The sequence below is a fragment of the Anabrus simplex genome, chromosome 1, assembly GCF_040414725.1.
Source record: "Anabrus simplex isolate iqAnaSimp1 chromosome 1, ASM4041472v1, whole genome shotgun sequence".
Taxonomy (NCBI): Eukaryota; Metazoa; Arthropoda; class Insecta; order Orthoptera; family Tettigoniidae; genus Anabrus; species Anabrus simplex.
Window position 1 is genome coordinate 1,160,822,074 of NC_090265.1, and position 19,699 is coordinate 1,160,841,772.

General features: G+C 39.9%; 1 pseudogene; it reads right to left on the reverse strand.

Moving 5' to 3' along the window:
• Nucleotides 1-17,585: 17,585 nt before the first annotated feature.
• Nucleotides 17,586-18,431, reverse strand: LOC137497034 (craniofacial development protein 2-like; annotated as a pseudogene).
• Between the last annotated feature and the right edge of the window lie 1,268 nt (nucleotides 18,432-19,699).

Genomic DNA, 19,699 nt, shown 5'->3' on the forward strand with positions numbered 1-19,699 from the left:
ACATTCAACTACTAATGATATTTCAAGCCATATCTCCACTGACAACTTGGAACATCCCTCTGATATGATGTTCATGATTCCAAGATGTCTAGAAAATGACTGTGTTATCTCCTCATCTAATAATATCCCACCAAATAGATCTCCTCCTTAATAATTCGATTATTTATCATTTTATTTGTGATATAATTTAGCAGTCCCGTATTCAAAACAAGAAAACAAACCTCGTGACCTACCAAGCGGCCGCTGCCTAGCCTGAAGGCCTGCAGATCACGAAGTGTCGTGTAGTCAGCTCGACGAATCCTATCGGCCCTTATATTTGGCTTTCTAGACCGGGCCAGCCACCTCACCGTCAAGTAGCTCCTCAATTGCAATCACGTAGGGTGGTGGACCTCGAACCAGCCCTCAGGTACAGGTAAAAATCCGTGACCTGCATGGGAATCGAACCCAGGGCCTCCGTGTAAGAGTCAGGCACGCTACGCCTAAACCATGGGGCCGGCAAGTAAACACATTGCCTGACAAAAAATATTGAAACATCCAGACGAGGGGTGAAACTTGACGTGCAACGTGAACATAGGTGTAATGAGTATGATATGAAAGTTAGCATTTCCAAGACTAAGGGGATTTCAGTAGGGGAGGATCGGAAGGGAACCGAATGTCAGGTTAGGAATATGAAACTTGAACATGTAGGTAATTTCAGGTATTTAGGATGGGTATTTTTCCAGTGTACTAAGTGAAATATAATCATGGTGCAACAAAGTTAACGCAGCCAGCTCGATTGCGATCAACAATATTATGTAAGAAAGAAATCAGCTGTGGGATGAAATTATTTTCTCTGGTGTGTTCTCAGATCACCTTTGCTTTACGTGAGTGAAAGCTGGGTATACACTGGATACCTCAATGATAATATAAAATTAACACACATGAAAGTAGCGAGAATGAGAGTTTGTAAAAACAGGTGTGAAAAAAGGCACAAGGGTACTCGGTATGAGGAGATAAATGCAAACTTATGAATCAACTCTATTGATGAAGTCGTACGCAGAAAACGTCTTTGGCGGTGGGGTCATGTGAGGCGAATGGAGAAGGGTAGATTACTTAGGACAACAATGGGCTCGGCCATAGAAGGTCAGCGAAGTAGAGGGAGACCAGTACAAAAATGGTTACACTCAGTTTCTGAGAGTAAGAGGTATGGAACTAAACGAGGTCAAAGAGCCAGTTTACCGGGCGAGTTGGCCGTGCGCGTTGAGGCACGCGGCTGTGAGCTTGCATCCGGGAGATAGTAGGTTCGAATCCCACTATCGGCAGCCCTGAAGATGGTTTTCCGTGGTTTCCCATTTTCACACCAGGCAAATGCTGGGGCTGTACCTTAATTAAGGCCACGGCCGCTTCCTTCCAACTCCTAGGCCTTTCCTATCCCATCGTCGCCATAAGACCTATCTGTGTCGGAGCGACGTAAAGCCCCTAACAAAAAAAAAAAAAAAAGAGCCAGTTACAAATAGAGGAATGTGGAGGCTGTTAGTAAATTCACAGAGGCTTCCAGACTAACGATGAAGGACATTACGGTCTATAATGTACGTATATCTCTTTGAGTCGAACACTTCGTAAGGGGATAGTGGCATCACGCGACAAGCCGTTTTGAGATCTTCCTCCAGGAGTCTCTGCATTGGGCATGGTGACTGGCTTGCTGCAAGCTCATCCTAATCAACCTATCGCTCTGGTCCTTCCATGGTAACGGTGCACGTCCTCTAGGTCGAATTTTTTCTCTATGATAAGTATTTCCATTGCCTAATTTTTAAGGAAAAGGTGTATTTGTAGAAATATTTAATTGATTATAGATTTATTCATGCCTTTAAATCGGAAATAAGGTCATATAATTAAATTGAATGGGTTGGGCTTTCTTATAGCGAGACTTATGAGAGGCCAATATTTCTATCTTTCATCTGAATTTCAATTGGCTGCTAATTGGTTTCCTTACATAGATCTTCATTTGAAGCAATATACGAATATTGTACGTACAGTATATTGTTATTATTATTATATTCACCAGCTTTTCCGTATTGGTTATGGTCGGCATTTTGTGTGAATTTAGCATATTCGGGAGCGGAATAAAACATCAAGAACCGTATCAGAAAATCAAATGGCGCTCTTGTTCCACTGTATCCTATATGAAATAAACAGGAAGATTTCTAGAAGAATTAAAGTACAAATTTTTAACACCAGTGTTAGTTCCATTATCCCTTAGGGCTACGAAACCTGGATGGTCCCCCAGAAGTTTAATAAAAGTAGCAACTCTTCATGAATATAGTTAAGACGTATCATTAACAGAAGAAGGCCGGGTAATACTTCAAATGAGGATCTGTGTAAGGCAACGAATCAGCAGCCAATTGAAACTCAGATGAAGGAGAGAAAGTGGCCTCTGATAGGCCCCACAATATGAAGGCCCAACCCATTCAATTGAATTTATATAACCTTATTTCCGATTTAAAGGCATGAAATAAATCAATAATAAATTAAACATTCCTACTAAGACTTCTGTTTCTTAAAGCACTCTTTTTAAAACTTCAGAGAAGCTTTTGCTCTCTTGACAAGGAAACTGTACCTCACTTGGCCAGACACTTGGTATGCAAAGCAGAATCTCTCGACCAGCCGCGGAGCTGAAACAAAAACACTTCTGGCAATGATTAGTAAGGGAGCGAGCTTCAACGTTTCTGGACCTAAATGGTAAATCGATCGCGATAACTAGCGTTATTCAACGCAGGAACTGCAGAAATATCCACACAACTCGAAGGGATGGTATTGTAATATGTATTTTCCGAAATGTTGTACATTTTTGCTCCGTCCTGTGTGCTGTACTTTAAATAAGTTGCTCTGAACTTTTCAGTCTTTAACCTAAATGTTCCTCTCGTTCGTTACTGAATATCATCCATGATCGAGTTTGGAAGAGTACCTTATTTTTATCACTAGGAGTGTGATTAGTGTAACTTTCCTGCTGGATTTCCATTACCATGGCCAAAGTTCTAATTCTATTCGATCAATGGTTAGAGTATTGAATGTAAAAAGTCACGTGCTGTCAATAACTTCAGGCTCCTATGACACAGAAACATCTAGTACAAGCTAAAGAAAGTATTTTATCGCACTTATAACAACAAACGAAAGCAAACCATTTACAGTGCACTAAGGGCCTCAGCTTGCCACGATGAGTGCCGCTGGACATATGGGTATTTTAGAGCCATGTAGTCAGAGCTACGTACTTCTGTTCAGATTGGACCCTTACATCACTTAGTCTCACGAGGATGAGGAAACCCCCATCCAGCTCTCAGGCCAGGATTAAAACACTTGGACGAGTTAGTAAGCGTGCTCCTCGCCTACTGGTATAAGAAGGTAGTTGGATTTCATCAAATTCTTCTTCTTCTGTTCAACGCAGCATTTTTCCTGCTGGTGACAGGTCCACTGTTTGGATCTTGGAAGGCCATTTAGCTAGATCAAATGCATCGTTTGTTTTCAAATGCGCGCGTTACATGTTAGCGTTAATGGTGCCCCGCCATGGCTGTTTCGGTCTGCCTGTCGGACGATGTTCGTTAACTTCTAGATGGTAAGGACCATTAGCTATGGTATTCGGTGCGGGAAATGGGATACAACCATAGGCCTACAACTGGACACCATTTTCTCATTAAGTGGGATGATGCCTATTTTTCGTCTGATGACAGCATTAAGAATGTGGTCAAGGCGAGGGATACACGTTGACCACCGTAGTACACGCATCTCCATGACGTCTCATTGGGACAAGAGGATTAATAAGGAAGACATCATGAACGGTCGGTTTTGCAGGCTAAGTCGAGCCGACAGCTCAAAAGATGTTGTACGTAGAGCAAATTCCTTATCTATATAAATAAAATCGACGGTAAGGAATGGTAAAGATCCCCTATATTATAACAGAGAAGCAATTTGCTAGTTTAATATAATATTACTCACTGCGTCTGCAGTATCGTACGTAGAACTCGGTATACAGGGTATAATACGGTAGTGAAGCACAAGTACATTTGCTAGTACATCATACAAACATACATTCCTACAATACGGTAAGATTCATTTTTATTTCAAATCAAATAAGCACTTCAGATATGGTACTATATCCCAACCCATTGCCTTTAGTATATCCCCAGAAATCTTATCAATTTTAGCCGATTTTCTAGTTTTCAACTTTTGTATCTTTCTGTAAATGTCATTGTTATCATAGGTACATTTAATACTTCTTTAGTATTAGTCACCTCCTCTATCCGGACATTATCCTTTACATACTGCTGACTGAATACTCTGCCTTTTGAAGATCCTCGCATACACGCTCCCCTTGTTCATTAATGATTCCTGGAATGTCCTTCTTGGAACCTGTTTCCATCTTAAAGCACCTATACATACACTTCCATTTTTCACTAAAATTTATACGACCACCAATTATGTTTGCAATCATGTTATCCTTAGCTGCCTTCTTTACTAGATTCAATTTCCTAGTAAGTTCCTTCAAATTATCCTAACTCCCACAGCCATTTCTAACTCTTTTTCTTTCCAACCTCCACCTCTTTCTTAGTCTCTTTACTTCTCTGTTATAATATAGTGGAACTTTACCATTCCTTACCACCTTTAAACGTAAAAACCTATTTTCACATTCCTCAATAATTGCATTAAACCCACTCCAGAGTCTGTTTACATATTTACCGTTTTCCACCGATCATTGTTACATTTTAAAAAACTCCCTCATGCGTGTTTTATCAGCCATATGGTACTGCCTAACAGTCCTAATTTTAATACCTTCCTTTCTTTCAAATTTATTTTTAACTACGGCGAAAACATCTTCGTGCTCACTAATACCATCTATTAGTTCGGTTTCTCTATAGAGCTCATCTGGTTTTACCAGCACCACATGCAAAATATTCTTTCCTCTAGTTATTTCCATCACTTTCTGAATAATCTACAATTCACATATTAACTTATTTGCCATTTGTTGTTCATACTTCCTGTCATTCGCATTACCTTCCCAATTGACATTTGGTAAACTGAGATCACCTGCTACTATCACATTCCTTTCCATATCGTTTCCAATATTGCTGATTAAATTATCAGATAATGAAATCTTAACAAATAATCAAATAATGCTGAATCAAATAAATCTGAATCACATAGGCATAGGGAAATGGACACAACGAAATTTGTTCTGAGGGACTGCATATTCGTATGTAGCTGGGGGGCGTGAACAGTCTTATGGAAAATATTGGATGGGAAGAGCATTGTCAGATACATGGTATTGTTTCTTAACACGCGATGTGAAGATAAGTATCTTTCTGAAGTATGCTTTGTGTTGGTGGTGTGTGATAAGGGACAAGTCTACGAGATTATCAATACATTACTACGTTACTAAAGTGCCATTACCTACTCTACCCATAAGAGAATCCAAGAACAAGTTGATGTGTTTATTGTTTTTAACGTCTATAACATGACAAAATCTTTCAACTCTTGGCCATGACGTAAGTCAAGATGTCGATAAGGATTGAACTTTCTGTGTGGCTGTAGCAGGAGCTTGCTTCACTGAGGATAGCATGTTCCCTTTTATAAAGAATGCCATCAGATTCGAGTCGTTTACTGATTGAAGGAAAAATATGGAGTGTGGAATGTAAATATTTGATGTGTATTAAAGACATCCTGCTGGACAAAAGTAAGCTTCGCAAGGAGTGAAATAATAAGCAATATCAAGGACTATCTGATTGCTGTAGAAACCAGTCCTTCAAGTGTCGAATGTCTGTAAGGTCACAAGTAAAGCTTTAAGTTTTCATAAATATTAATTACGGGACCTACAGCTGTGTACGGAATGCTATCCTTGAGCCATAAATTTATATTGCAATGCCGCATTCTAAGTCATGGATACCTCCGTAAGAAGTTATCAATTAAATCTCTCGGCTGTCTCATCTGAGGTGTGAGGGGATGTGTGTGATTGCCGAGTGGCGTGGTCACTGTCTTCTCACCAAGGGAGTTGTGGAGTGAATACTGGCTGATGAATGTGGGATGCATCATATGAAAAGTAACGTCACTATGATACGGATTCCACGCAAGAGTGGAGGTTCTGTGACTTTAACAAACATATAACCTGTCACGTAAAATTACCAGCTAGCTTGTTTTATACCAACTGACCTTAGTGAATGAGGGCATCAGCTGAAGATGATCTTTGGGGTCAGAGCAGATCAATAATTGACCAAGGATACCCAATAGGACGGTTGTGGTGGGGGTGGTGGTTTTAGTGGTGGAAATTTGAGGAAAAATTCAACGTGATGATCGTTATAACCTATCGCTTTTCACAGGAGAGAAGAAGTTCGTCCCATTCGAATAAAGACGATATTAGGTATGAAATGAAAGTATCGTCAAAAGCGTGGAAAAGGAATATCTCCTACGTCTCATAAATCTAATATCGCCGAGGCTATAAAAGACCAGAAGGTCACCTAGGAAATATCTAGTGCAATATGTGAAAGGAACAAGATCGGCGTAAGTAAGTGAAAGCGAAACCGGACTCAGCATGTGTCCTGCAGCCACCACTCCTCGTAGTCAAGATGCGATTTCATGTGGAGGTTACCTCCGGTGATTACGGGTGGCATAATTCATCCACTGCATCTCCTGCCCGTTGCAAGTCGGTGACTGAAGGCAGGATCCCAGGGGTGAGTGATCACGAGCTCCCTAGCTGAGTCTGACACTGCTTCAACTAGCTTTTCGATGGTTTGAGAGGTCTAGATTTGATCCCAAATTCACACCCATTGTGCCCCACCCATTTCTGTTGCCGTTACTGTCATTCCTCGAACGATCCAAACTCTTCCATACTTTCCCTGTGATTAGTGTTAAGACTAGGGGGTTGCCTAGCACTATTTCCTTTCCACACAATGGTCGTTACCACCACCCCCACCTTATAGCTCAGATGTAAGACGATAAAGAGGAAAGTAATACAATAAGCGAAAATACGTTCTTACGTGTAACAGGGCCATGGTTACAATGGTGAGAAGAACGAGGAATCATAAAATCACGCTATTTTGCACTTTGTGATTTCCTCAAACGTCTCACAATTCCAATTCAGTGAATCGCTTGCCCTCATTAATTTATAATGAAAGGCTAAGCGAGAACAGCTCTCTTTTACAAGGCGATTCATCCATGTTTTCTGTCAGAATGACTTGAATTTCTCATTATGCTTAATACTATACCATAAAATCCAGTTTTCTGTTGAGGTCAATTTTATGCTTGCTCGGACATATGGGAGTAAGTGAGTCCCACTCCCATCCGGCAGGCCAGGGACTCCTTGGAAACAATTTGGCGAACGAAATGGAATTCGATGGGGAGGTGTCAATATTAATGGTGCTTACGGAAGAAAGAAAGTAGAACTGGCTGAGTCAGCAAATAGGATGCATTTCTAAGTACTGGTAGTAAATTCCATTCGGGTAAGGGAAGATAAAGAGGAAGAAATAGGACCTGAAAAAGTGTACTTGACGCTTGTTAAAAGGGAAGGGCAATGTGTGGGGTGGGGCTGATCGTCAGGAATAATATTCCACGCAAAATAGTTTCTGTTAGGCACGTAAATGAGCGAATGATGTGGGTAGATTCGGCAGTTGGAGGAATTAGGATGAGAATTTTCTCAGTGTATTCACTACGTGAGGGTGCAGATGAGGATGAAGTTGACAAGTTTTATGAAGCAATGAGTGACATCGTAACCAGTGTCAACAGCAAGGATAGGATAGTGCTAATGGGCGATTTCAATGCGAGAGTTGGAAATAGAACTGAAGGATATGAAAGGATGGTTGGTAAATATGGGGAATATTTGAAAGCTTATACCAATGGGAAGCATTTGCTGGACTTCTGTGCTAGCATGGGTTTAGCAGCTACGAATATTTTATTCAAACATAAGGCTATTCACCGCTACACATGGGAGGGTAGGGGTACCCTATCCATGATAGACTATATCGCAACCGACTTTGTATTCAGGAGATCTGTTAGAAATGTACGGGTTATTCCAGGTATTTTTCGATGATACAGACCATTACCTGATCTGGGTGACTGGGTGACATCAAGGGATGCTGTATTAGAAACAACAAGGGAATGCCTAGAAACAACTGCGTGTAAAGATGGGGAAAATATGAACATCTTGGTGGAATGACGAAGTGGGAGCAACTTGTAAACGTAAAAATGAAACTTATCAGAAATGGCTCCAAACAAGGGCTGATGTAGACAGGGAATTGTACGTAGCTGAATGAAACAGAGCGAAACAAATAGTTGTTGAATCCAAAAGATGTGGTGGGAAGATTTTGGTAATAACCTGGAAAGGCTAGGTCAATCAGCAATGAAACCTTTCGGGACAGTAATAATGAATCTTAGGAAGGGAGGAAAAACGGAAATGTACAGTGTTTTCGGTAATTCAGGTGAACTCATAATAGATCCCAGGGAATCACTGGAGAGGTGGAGGGAATATTTTGAAAATCTTCCAAACGTAAATGGAAATATTCTTGGTGGTGTCGCGAACAACCGAGATTATGGGGAGGAGGTAAATTATTTCATATAACTTACAAAGTTCATTCCACCTACTCAGTACTGCACAATAATTGCAATGTCTATAAATACATTACAATATGTTATCAAGGGACTAGTTACGACCGCATGTGGGTCATCATCAGTGTAACTAAGATACGCTTATGGATTTGCCGAAGTTCTAATAAAAATAACATTGTGGAAATAAAATTTAAAAGAATGAACTCTCATTTTGTATTAGGACTTCAGCAACTCCATAAGCGTATCTTAGTTAGGCTGATGACGATCAACATAGGGTTGAAACTAGTCCCTTGATAACATATTGTTATGTATTTATAGACATTGCAATTGTTGTACAGTATTGAGTAGGTGGAATAAACTTTGTAAATTATATGTAATATTAATTTAATACGGAACCAATAATGAAATTTATAACCTTGAATGAAGTAAATGATGTTGGTAAAATTATGCTTAAGGAAGTGTAAACATGGTAAATAAACTCCATTGTAAAGAAAGCACCAGGGATAGATGAAACTAGACCTGAAATTGTGAAGTATAGTTGGAACAAGGGGATACATCCATTCATAGAGTAACAACATTAGCATGGAATGTTGGTAAGGTAACCTATGATTGGACAAAACAGTGATTTCACCTACAGTATCTTTAAGCAAGGGAACAGGAAGGATTGCAAAACTATCGAGGTATGTCATTGATTGGTATACCAGGTAAAGTATTCACTCGCATCTTGGAAGGGAGGGCGCGATCAGTGGTTGAGAAGAGTTTGAATGAAAAGTTGTGTGGTTTCAGAGGACAGAGGGGCTGTCAGAATCAGATTTTCAGTATGAGCCAGGTAAATGAAAAAGGCTATGAGAGGAATAGACAGTTATATTTATATTTCGTAGATCTAGGGAAAGCATATGCCTGGGTACCGAGGGGGGGTAATCACATAAATATGATTGTACATAAAGTGTTCTGGTCTCTGCACGTGGTTATGAGCGTAGTTAGGGGTTGTAGTAAGGATGTAAAGGAGAGGGCATATAAGTCTCTGGTAAGACCCCAACTAGGGTTTGGTTCCAGTGTATGGGACCCTTACCAGGAATACTTGATTCAAGATCTGGAAGAAATTCTAAGAAAAGCAGCTCGATTTTTTCTGAGTGATTTCCGACAAAAGAGTAGCGTTATAAAAATGTTGCAAAGTTTGGGCTGGGAAGACTTGGGAGAAAGGAGACGAGCTGCTCGATTAAGTGGTATGTTCCGAGCTGTCAGTAGAGATGGCGTGGGAGGACATCAGTAGACGAATAAGTTTGAGTGGTTTCTTTAAATGTAGGAAAGATCACAATATGAAGATAAAGTTGGAATTCAAGAGGACAAATTGGGGCAAATATTCGTTTATAGGAAGGGGAGTTAGGGATTGGAATAGCTTACCAAGGGAAATGTTCAATAATTTTCCAATTTCTTTGCGATCATTTAAGAACAGACTAGGAAAACAACAGATAGGGAATCTGCCACCTGGGCGACTGCCCTAAATGCAGATCAGTAGTGATTGATTGAGTAGTGATTGATTGATGAATTGAAATGAGGGATTAAGGGTAGATCATTAAAATCAATCCCTTGGCCTTAGTGTGAGTCATAGGAAAGGACATGGACATTTTGTAACTCATGGAAGGAATACTTTATACTTTTCGGGGAGCGATAATATGAGTTGAAATGTTGTTGCAATTGTAGTTCCTGAAAGCTGAACAATGCTGTCCTAGACTATGAACCCACCGGTGATAGAATCATTACCATCAAACTGAATGATTTCCCTTGCAGGATTAATGTCATCCAGGTCTATGCTCCCACAGCTGTAGCATGAGATGCTGAAATAGGAGAGCTCTATGAACTATTAGAACATGCCATCAATCTATTTGCAAATAGGGAAATAGTAATAATCCAAGGTGACTTCAATGCTAAGATTGGGGATACTGCTTGAGACACTGACATCAGATCTGTGAATGGTCGTTATGGCCTAGGCGAAAGGAATGAACGAGGAAAACAGCTACTGGAGTTTTGTGTTGGCAATGACATGATATTAGGGTACTCGGAATGAGGAAATAAAGGCTAAGTTACGATGGATGAAGCTGTACGCATAAACCGGCCTCGGTGGTGGAGTCATGTGAGGCAAATGGAAGATGATAGGTCACCTAGGAGAATAATGGACTCTGTTATGGAGGGTAGGGGAAGTGGAAGGATACCAAGGCGATGATTGTTAGACTCAGTTTGTAACGATTTAAAGATAAGAGGTATAGAGCTAAATAAGGGCAGAGGACTAGTTGCAAATAGGGAATGTGGCAACGTTTAGTAAATTCACAGAGGCTTGCAGACTCAACGCTGAAAGGCATAACGGTCTATAATGATGATGTATGTACGTGTGCGAGGTGGGTAGAATAATCAGATTCTAGAGAGCAGTGTTTTGCTGATTCCTCGGTGTGAACTGCACTCTAACCTTGCTACCGTTCCTTGAGCACTCAGCTTAGCATTGCTGATGTCGAATTACCATCGTGGAGGACAGAGCTGCTTACAACTCAAATTCCAATTCAGTGAATCGCTTGCCCTCGTTAATTTATAATGGAAGGCTAAACGAGAGCAGCTCTCTTTTACAAGGGGAGTTGAATACGGTCGAGCAACTGTTTACCTCTAGGATACCACCGAGCAATAACCTGAGATGTATTTGCTACTCTATGAAATTGTTTAAAAGTTGGAACTGAACGTCAGTTTTTCAGACACAACTCTTGTACGTAGTACGAAGTTTCATGTTGCTTTGAGGAATTATACGCACTAAACTGCACCACGATTTATACTTATTAAGAGTTCAGTTGCACAATGAAAAACTGAGGAAGCAACACAACTATGTAATATTACGAAATTAATCTAGGAAAGGAAATGGGAGGAAGATGGGTAAGAACAAACACGATGTGGTATCCTATACTATACTGCTCCGCTACAGCACTAGAAATACCCCAAAGAGTATGATTATTAAAAACAAGTTCTACAAGTTAGTATTTACAAGAAATATACCCTCCCTGCTCGAGCAGTACCGCATATCTGAAAATAAACTTTCTATTCATTCTTTTCCTTAAGCCGGCAACGGTAGAGCGACCTCGAGAGCATAAAAATAATAATTCCGGGAATTAGTTTCAAGTGAGCATTATTGTGATAAGTCTGGACGTGTGCCGGGTATCTCTCACCCCACGATACCACTCGCATCCTTAAAACAAGGCAATGCAAGGTAAGGGTTGAATGAATTTTGCACAATATATTTGATAAGAACGGAGTTAAAAAATAAAATCGCATTGTTGTTGTTTGAGTCATCAGTCCATAGACTGGTTTGATACAGCTCTCCATGCCACTCATCCTGTGCTAAACTCTTAATTTCTACATAACTACTACATCCGACATCTGCTCTAATCCGCTTTTCATATTCGCATCTTGGTCTACCCCTACCGTTCTTACCACCTACACTTCCCTCAAAAACCAACTGTACAAGTCTTCAGTGTCTTAAGATGTGCCCTATCATTCTATCTCTTCTTCTGGTCCAATTTATCCAAATCTATCTCCTCTCACCAATTCGATTCAGTATCTCTTCATTCGTGATTCTATCCACCCGTCTCACCTTCAGCATTCTTCTGTAACGTCACATTTCGAAAGCTTCTGTTCTTCTTCTTTATAAGCTAGTTATCGTCCATGTTTCACTTCCATACAATGCCACCGTCCAGACGAAAGTCTACAAAAAATTCTTTCTAATTCCTATATCAATGTTCGAGGTGAAAGGCCTTCCTTGCTTGTGCTAGTCTGCATTTTATGTCTTCCTTACTTCTACCATCGTTATGTTATTTTACTACCCAAGTGACAATATTCATCTACTTCCTTTAAGACTTAATTTCCTAATCTCATATTTCCTGCATCACCCTACTTTGTTCGACGGCACTCAATTACTTTTGTTTTGGACTTATTTATTTTCATCTTGTATTACTTCTCCAGGACTCTGTTCATACCACTGAGCAATTTCTCAATATTATTTCAGAGTCAGATAAAATAACAATATCATCGGCAAATCTCAGGATTTTGATTTCCTCTCTTTGGACTTAGATTCCATTTCCAAATTCCTCTTTGATTTCCATTATCGCCTGTTCTGTGTAAACACTGAAAAGGAGAGGGAACAAACAGCAGCCTTGCCCCACTACTTTCTGGATTGCCTCTTTTTCAAAGCCCTCTATTATTATCACTGCAGGCTGATTTGTATAGATTGTAGATAATTCTCCTTTCTCGGTATCTGATTCCGATCACCTTCAGAATCTCAAAAAGCTTGGTCCAATCAACATTATCGAATGCCATTTCTGGATCTACGAAAGCGATGTATGGAGGCTTGTCTTTCTTAATTCGGTCCTCTAAGATCAGACGTAAAGTCAGGATTGCTTCACGTGTTCCAACATTTCTTCTAAAGTGAAATTGATCTTCTCCCAACTCAGTTTCAACTTGTCTTTCCGTTCTTCTGTAAGCAATACTTACTTACTTACTTACTTACTCCTTGACGCTACGGTCCTTGCAGAACCTTGGTCTCCGCAACATACTTCTTCCAAAGCTCTCTGTCGATTGCCTTGGTCCTCCATCTCCGGACTCCCACGGTACGAAGATCAGCCTCCACCTCTTCTATCCATCGCTTTCTTGGTCTACCTCTACATCGTCTTCCACCTGGTTGCCCCTCCAGCACTTTCTTAGGTACTCTTGTAGTCTCCATTCGATGGACATGTCCTAGCCAACGCACTCTAGCAGTCTTCATCAAAGATACTATATCCTGCTCTTGATACAGGTCTCTAAGCTCCTGATTAGATCTAATACTCCATCCCAGTTCAGCTTTAACTGGCCCAAAAATCTTCCTCAATACCTTTCTTTCCAATGTAATTAACCTATATTCTTCTGTTTTATTTAATACCCAGGTCTCAGCTCCATATGTAACCACTGGTCTAATAACAGTCTTATAAATGGTCAACTTTCCTGGATATTTGTATATTTCTTAATGTTGGAATTAAGGCAGCATAGCATCGATTTCCTGCAGCCAGTCTAGAGTTTATTTCCTTTTTTGTTTCATTTTATGTAATCAGAGAGCCTAGATATCTAAATTCCTGTACCCCTTCAAAACACTTTTCTCCACACCTAAGTGGATTTGGAGGTTGACTAGATCTGGAACTCACTAGGAACTTAGTTTTGTTGTTATTCACTACCAGTCCAATTTGCTGTGCTCCCCTCTCCAATTCTTCATAGGTTTCGAGAAGTGCATTCTTTGTACGAGAAATTATGTCCACATCATCTGCATATGCCAATATTTGAATTAGTCTATGATATATGTTCATTTCACGATTTGCAGTGATGGTAAGCACAGCTGTTTCTAAAGCAATATTGAAGAGGACAGCAGATATTGGATCTCCTTGCCTTAAACCCACTTTTACATCGAAGGTTCGCGATATTTTCCCTTGTATGCATACCTTAGATTTACTTCCACTCAAAGCTGTTTTTTCCAACCTAATCAGCTTCCCAGGATAACCAAGGGCTTTCATTTCGATGAGTAGCTTTCCTCTTTGCACTGAATCGTACGCTTATTTAAAATCAACGTACAGTTGATACAGTGGTATGTTGTATTCATAGCACCTCTCCAAGATGATCCTCATTGTAAAGATATGATTTATTGTTGAACGGTTTGCACGAAATCCACACTGATATTCTCCAAGATCCTGCTCTGTTTTGTGTGTTAGTCGCTTAGCTATTATTATGGTAAAGATCTTGGAGCCTATGCAAAGCAGACATATCCCTCTGTAATTTTCACATTTCAATTTATTTCCCTTCTTAAGAATTGGGTACACCAAAGCTGTTTCCCATTCTTCTGGTAATTTCTCTGTTCGCCAGACTTCCAGTATCAACTTATACAATGCTTGTATCAATACCGTTCCACCATATTTTAACAACTCAGCTGTTATTCCATCTTCTCCTGGTGACTTATTATTCTTCATCGATAAGAGGACACCTTTTACTTCTTCCAAAGTGGGTGGTTCACTATTGCATTCCTCAGATTCATCTTCATTAGGTTCACTATTTGGCAATTCTAATTCATATTCATCATTTTGTATTTTAACTGGATTCAAAACCTCCTCAAAATATTCCGCCCGTCTATCTAACATTTCCTGGGTATTTCCAAGTAGTTGCCCATCCTCATTTTGTATACAGCTTACTCTTGGCTATCCACAAATGCTCTATTAAACCGGATCAACAAATAAACCCCTGCCGTAACCAATGTTGATGAATGTACCAAAGCTGAGACAGGAGTTGGAGCTGCCATAGCCGCTGGTAATCAAGAAGAAAATGGAATTTGAGCTCTTTTAGTTATAGCAGCCAACACCACTATAGTACTAATTAATATTATAATAAAAGAATCCTTACCAAAATCCAAATAATACACATAATTTCAACTCCCATATGCCATTATTCACGCAATAGCTATGAGCAATGCGACATCTCCAATCCGATTAGACAAAGCTGTCAATAAACCCGCGTTATAAGATTTAACATTTTGATAATAAATAACTAAACAATAAGAAACAAGTCCTAATCCATCTCAACCCAATAGAATTCTAATTAAATTTGGTCTAATTCTCCCTGCAATTACACTTATTTTCATTGCCCTTCCATAGATTTTATAAAACTTTCTACTTCTCTTATGCTCATAATCTTGTTGCATCTCTTTTATCAGATCTTTTTCCATTTTTCTTTTCTTTTTTCTGCAAAGATTCTTGGCTTCCCTTCTGCATTCCACATATGTTTGGTGAGTAGCTCTTGTTGCCCGTTGCATATATATCATCCTTGCTTTATTTCTTTTCTCCAAGGCTAGCTTTACTTCCTCATCATACCAATCCTTCCTTGGCTGTTTCTTTCTTTCTCCTAGTACCTCCTGGGCTGCATTTGTGATAGCTTCTTTAATCACCCGCCATGATTCATGTTAGTGCATTTTTATGGTTTTTCAAACCTTCTTCAACCTGTCTTTCATACTCCTTCCTCCTTGCATCATCATTAAGTTGTTATTGGTTAAATCCTTTCCTCCTTTCTGCTTTACCTCTGACTCTTACCGCAAGCTTTTGTTTCAATTTAGCTTTCACCATTTAGTGGTCTGAATCTATATCCGCACCTCTATAAGTACGCACATCTTGTACATCTGACGCACGTCTTTTATCAATCAGTATGTGATCGATTTGATTCTTGGTGTTCCCATCTGGTGCCTCCCAAGTTTCTTTATGAATTCTCTTATGCTCAAATGTAGTGCTACTGATTACCATATCCTTTGCTGTAGCGAAGTCAGTAAGCCGTAACCCATTGTTGTTACTTTCCAAATGTAAACTCTGTGCTCATATTGTGTGTCTAAATTCTTCCTCTTGTCCCACTTTTGCATTGAAGTCCCCAATTACTATTTTAGTATCATGTTTAGGTGCCTCATCGTACTGTTTCTCTAGTTATTCATAAAACTTATCCTTTAGTTCATCCTCCTTTTCTTCCGTAGGTGCGTGTACGCTTATAAGTGTATAATTGAAGAAGCGGCCCCTGATTCTCATGATAAAGATTTTTTCATTTACTGCCTTGTAAGACATTAAGGTATGCTTCAGTTGTTTAGATATCATAAAGCCTGTTCCACAGATGTTATCGCTATTCCCACTGTTGATTAAAGTATAATCATGTAAATCGAACATCTCAATTTCTCGCAATCTAATTTCTTGTAGAGCAGCGATTTCGACATTACACTTTCTTAGTTCTTCTAGTTTTCTACTTTTCCCTGGCTGGAGTAGGCTTCTCACATTCCAAGTCGCTAATACCAATCCATAACCATTTCCTCGCCTAGGTCGTTTATCAGTTTTATCCGTCTTACTCTTTGCGGCTTCTCAACAGTTATTTTTAACGGGATAGAGTTGTCAACCTTATGCCCAACCCCCAACCTGGAGGACCAGGGTATCTCCTTTTAGTCTGGATCATCACCTTCGACCTATCAGGCAAGGGAGGCCCTATCAGTAGCTAAGCTACCGCCGGCATAGCTCTCAGGATCTTTTTACCACACAAGCCCCACCACCACGACAAGGTAAAGATACCATCGATGGGGCTTCTGTAAGCAATACATGTTAAAATTTTGCAGGCGTGAGATACTAAACCAATGGTGCGGTAGTTTTCACACCTGTCAGCACCTGTTTTCTTGGGAACAGGTATAACAACATTCTGCTGAAAATCGGATGGCACTTCTGTACCATACATGGTATGGACAGAGTCTTGGAGAAGGAATACAAGACGAGAATAAATAAGTCCATAAAAATGTAATGGAGTGTGGTCGAACAAAGTCAGGTTATGTAGGAAATAATATATTGGGAAATGAATTCTTAAAGTAAGTAGATGAATATTGTTACTAGGGTAGTAAAATAAATAACTAAACGGAATAACCTCTCCATGCTGGTTTCTCCTAAGGCATTCAGTAATTCTGAGGATATGTCGTCAATTCCTGGTGCCTTGTTCCTAATTAGGTCTCTCAAAACTCTGTCGAATTCTGATCTCAACATTGGGTCCACATGTCATCAGCATCAAAAGCTTCTTCTTGTTCCAGAACCCTATCATATACTTCTTTATCATGATACAACTGTTGGATATGATCCTGCCATTTTTCTCACTTGTCCTCCTTTCCCTAGAAGTGGTTTTGTATCTGAACTTTTAATATGCATACACCTAGTTGTCCTTTCTCCAAAGGTTTCTTTGATTTTCCTTTATGCAGCATCCACCTTTTTTATGACCATACAACCTTCAACATCTTTGCCTCTTTCAGCCATCCTTCCTTAGTTGTCCTGCACTTAACTTCATTCTTTATTCGCTTAAATTTTCTGCCTCCTAATTTTTTGCATTCTAGTACGTTCATCCCTCTTCAATCAGGTCTAGTATCTTTTGAGCTATCCGTTGTTTCGTAGTTGATCCTTTCTTCCTAAATTTTATTCAGCAGCCTTACTGATACCATTCTTCATGACTGTCCATTGTTCCTCTAGTGTGTTTTCTTCAGTCTTTTCATTTAGTTCCTGTGTTACATGTTCCTTGAAACAGTCCCTCTCACTCTTTTCTTTTAATTTGTCTAGATCCCATCTACTTGGATTCCTTACTTTCTTTAATTTCTTCAACTTCAGATGGCGTTTCATGACCAACAGGTTGTGGTCAGAGTCCACATCTGCTCCTGGGCAAGTCTTGCAATCCAACACCTGGTTTCTGGATCTCTGCTTAATCATAATTAAGACTATTTGATACCTTCCAGTGTCTCCAAGTCTCGTCCATGTATACAGCCGTCGTTTGTGGTGTTTGAACCAAGTTTTAGCAAGGACTAAGTTATGATTGGTGCATAATTCAACCAGATGTCTTCCTCCTTCATTTCTTTGCCCCGATCCGAATTCTCCTACTAGGTTACCTTCTCTTCCTTGGCCAACCACTGCATTCCAGTCTCCCAAAACAATTAGATTCTCGTCAAAGTTTACATATTGTACTAAATCTTCTATCTCTTTGTATATTCTTTCGATTTCATCATCATCCGCTGAACTAGTAGGCATATAAACCTGCACTATTGTGGTGGGAATTGGCTTGGTGTCTATCTTTACAACAATAATCCTTTCACTATGCTGGTCGTAGTGTCACACCTGTTTCACTATTTTCTTACCCATTATTAAACCAACTCCTGCATTTCCCCTGTTTGATTTTGTGTTGATAATTCTGTAGACGCCTGACCAAAAATCATGCTCTTCCTGCCAACGGACTTCACTTATACCAACTACATCTAACTTTAGTCTACCCATCTCACTTTTCAGATTGTCTAACCTAACACAACGATTCAAACTTCTAACATTCCACGATCCGACTCGCATAATGTCAGTATCCATCATCCTGACGATTGCCCCCCCTCGTGTAGTCCCCACCCGGAGATCCGAATGGGGGACTATTTTATCTCCGGAGTATTTTAGCTGGGAGGAAGCCATCATCAATACAGCATTCATAGAGAGAGAGAGAGCTGCAGGTTGAGTTAGTTAGACCGTAGTTTCCCGTTGCTTTCAAGCGTATAGCAGTATCAACACAGCTAGGCCATGTTAAGTATTATTACAAAACCATATCAGTCAATCATTTAGACTGCCGCCCTTGCAACTTCCGAAAGGCTGCTACCCCCTTCCGATGAACCATTCGTTATTCTGGTCTCTCGACAGATACCCATTCGATAAGGTTAAACCTACTGCTCGGCTACCTGCTTCACTGGGACACGCAAGCCTCCCCACCGTGGCAAGGTCACATGGTTCGCAGGGGTGGAAAACCACATCCTAATTTATGAAATTCAATATCTTTACTCACTTATTGCTTCAATTATCGTCCTCAATTATCTCTTCCTTTTCATTCTAAAAATTGCAGATAGATCTCCACGATGATCATACAAACAGGATTGCGAAGTGGTTGGAAGAGGAAGAGGAAGCTTTTCATTCCAATTCAAGTGATGCGGTTATTGTATATACGGGTGACCACGACAGTCAATCAGACCTGGACGGTGTCGAGTCAGAAATCCAACATGAGCATAATTGTACAAACTATTTTCTAGGGAAAGATGGTATTGCGAAATGGAAAAAGAATGCCTCCAACCTAACGTTCGAATGCGTAGGCGCAATATTGTAACACACCAGTGGTTATAGGAGATGCAAAAAAGAGCAAAAAACGCCATTAGAATGTTTCTAACGTTTTATATCGGCAGACATTATGAAACAAATTGTAAGCTGCACTTACAAGAGAATACTCAATCAGTGACAGAGTTATGGTACATGTCAATCGGTTACCCGAGTTACAGATGAATCTAAAATAATGGCAGTTTTTGGTATTCTCTATCTAGCTGGTACAAAGAGGGCCAATAATGTAAATCTAGAACTGTGGGGCAACTGATGGATCAGGCATAAAACTGTCATGAGCCTAAACAATTTACGATTTTGTTTCGCCATCTGAGATTTGATGACCCTGTAACGAGGGCTGCTAGAGAAGAAATAGATAAATTGACCCATATTCGTGAAGTTTTCGAAACTCTTTTTGCCAG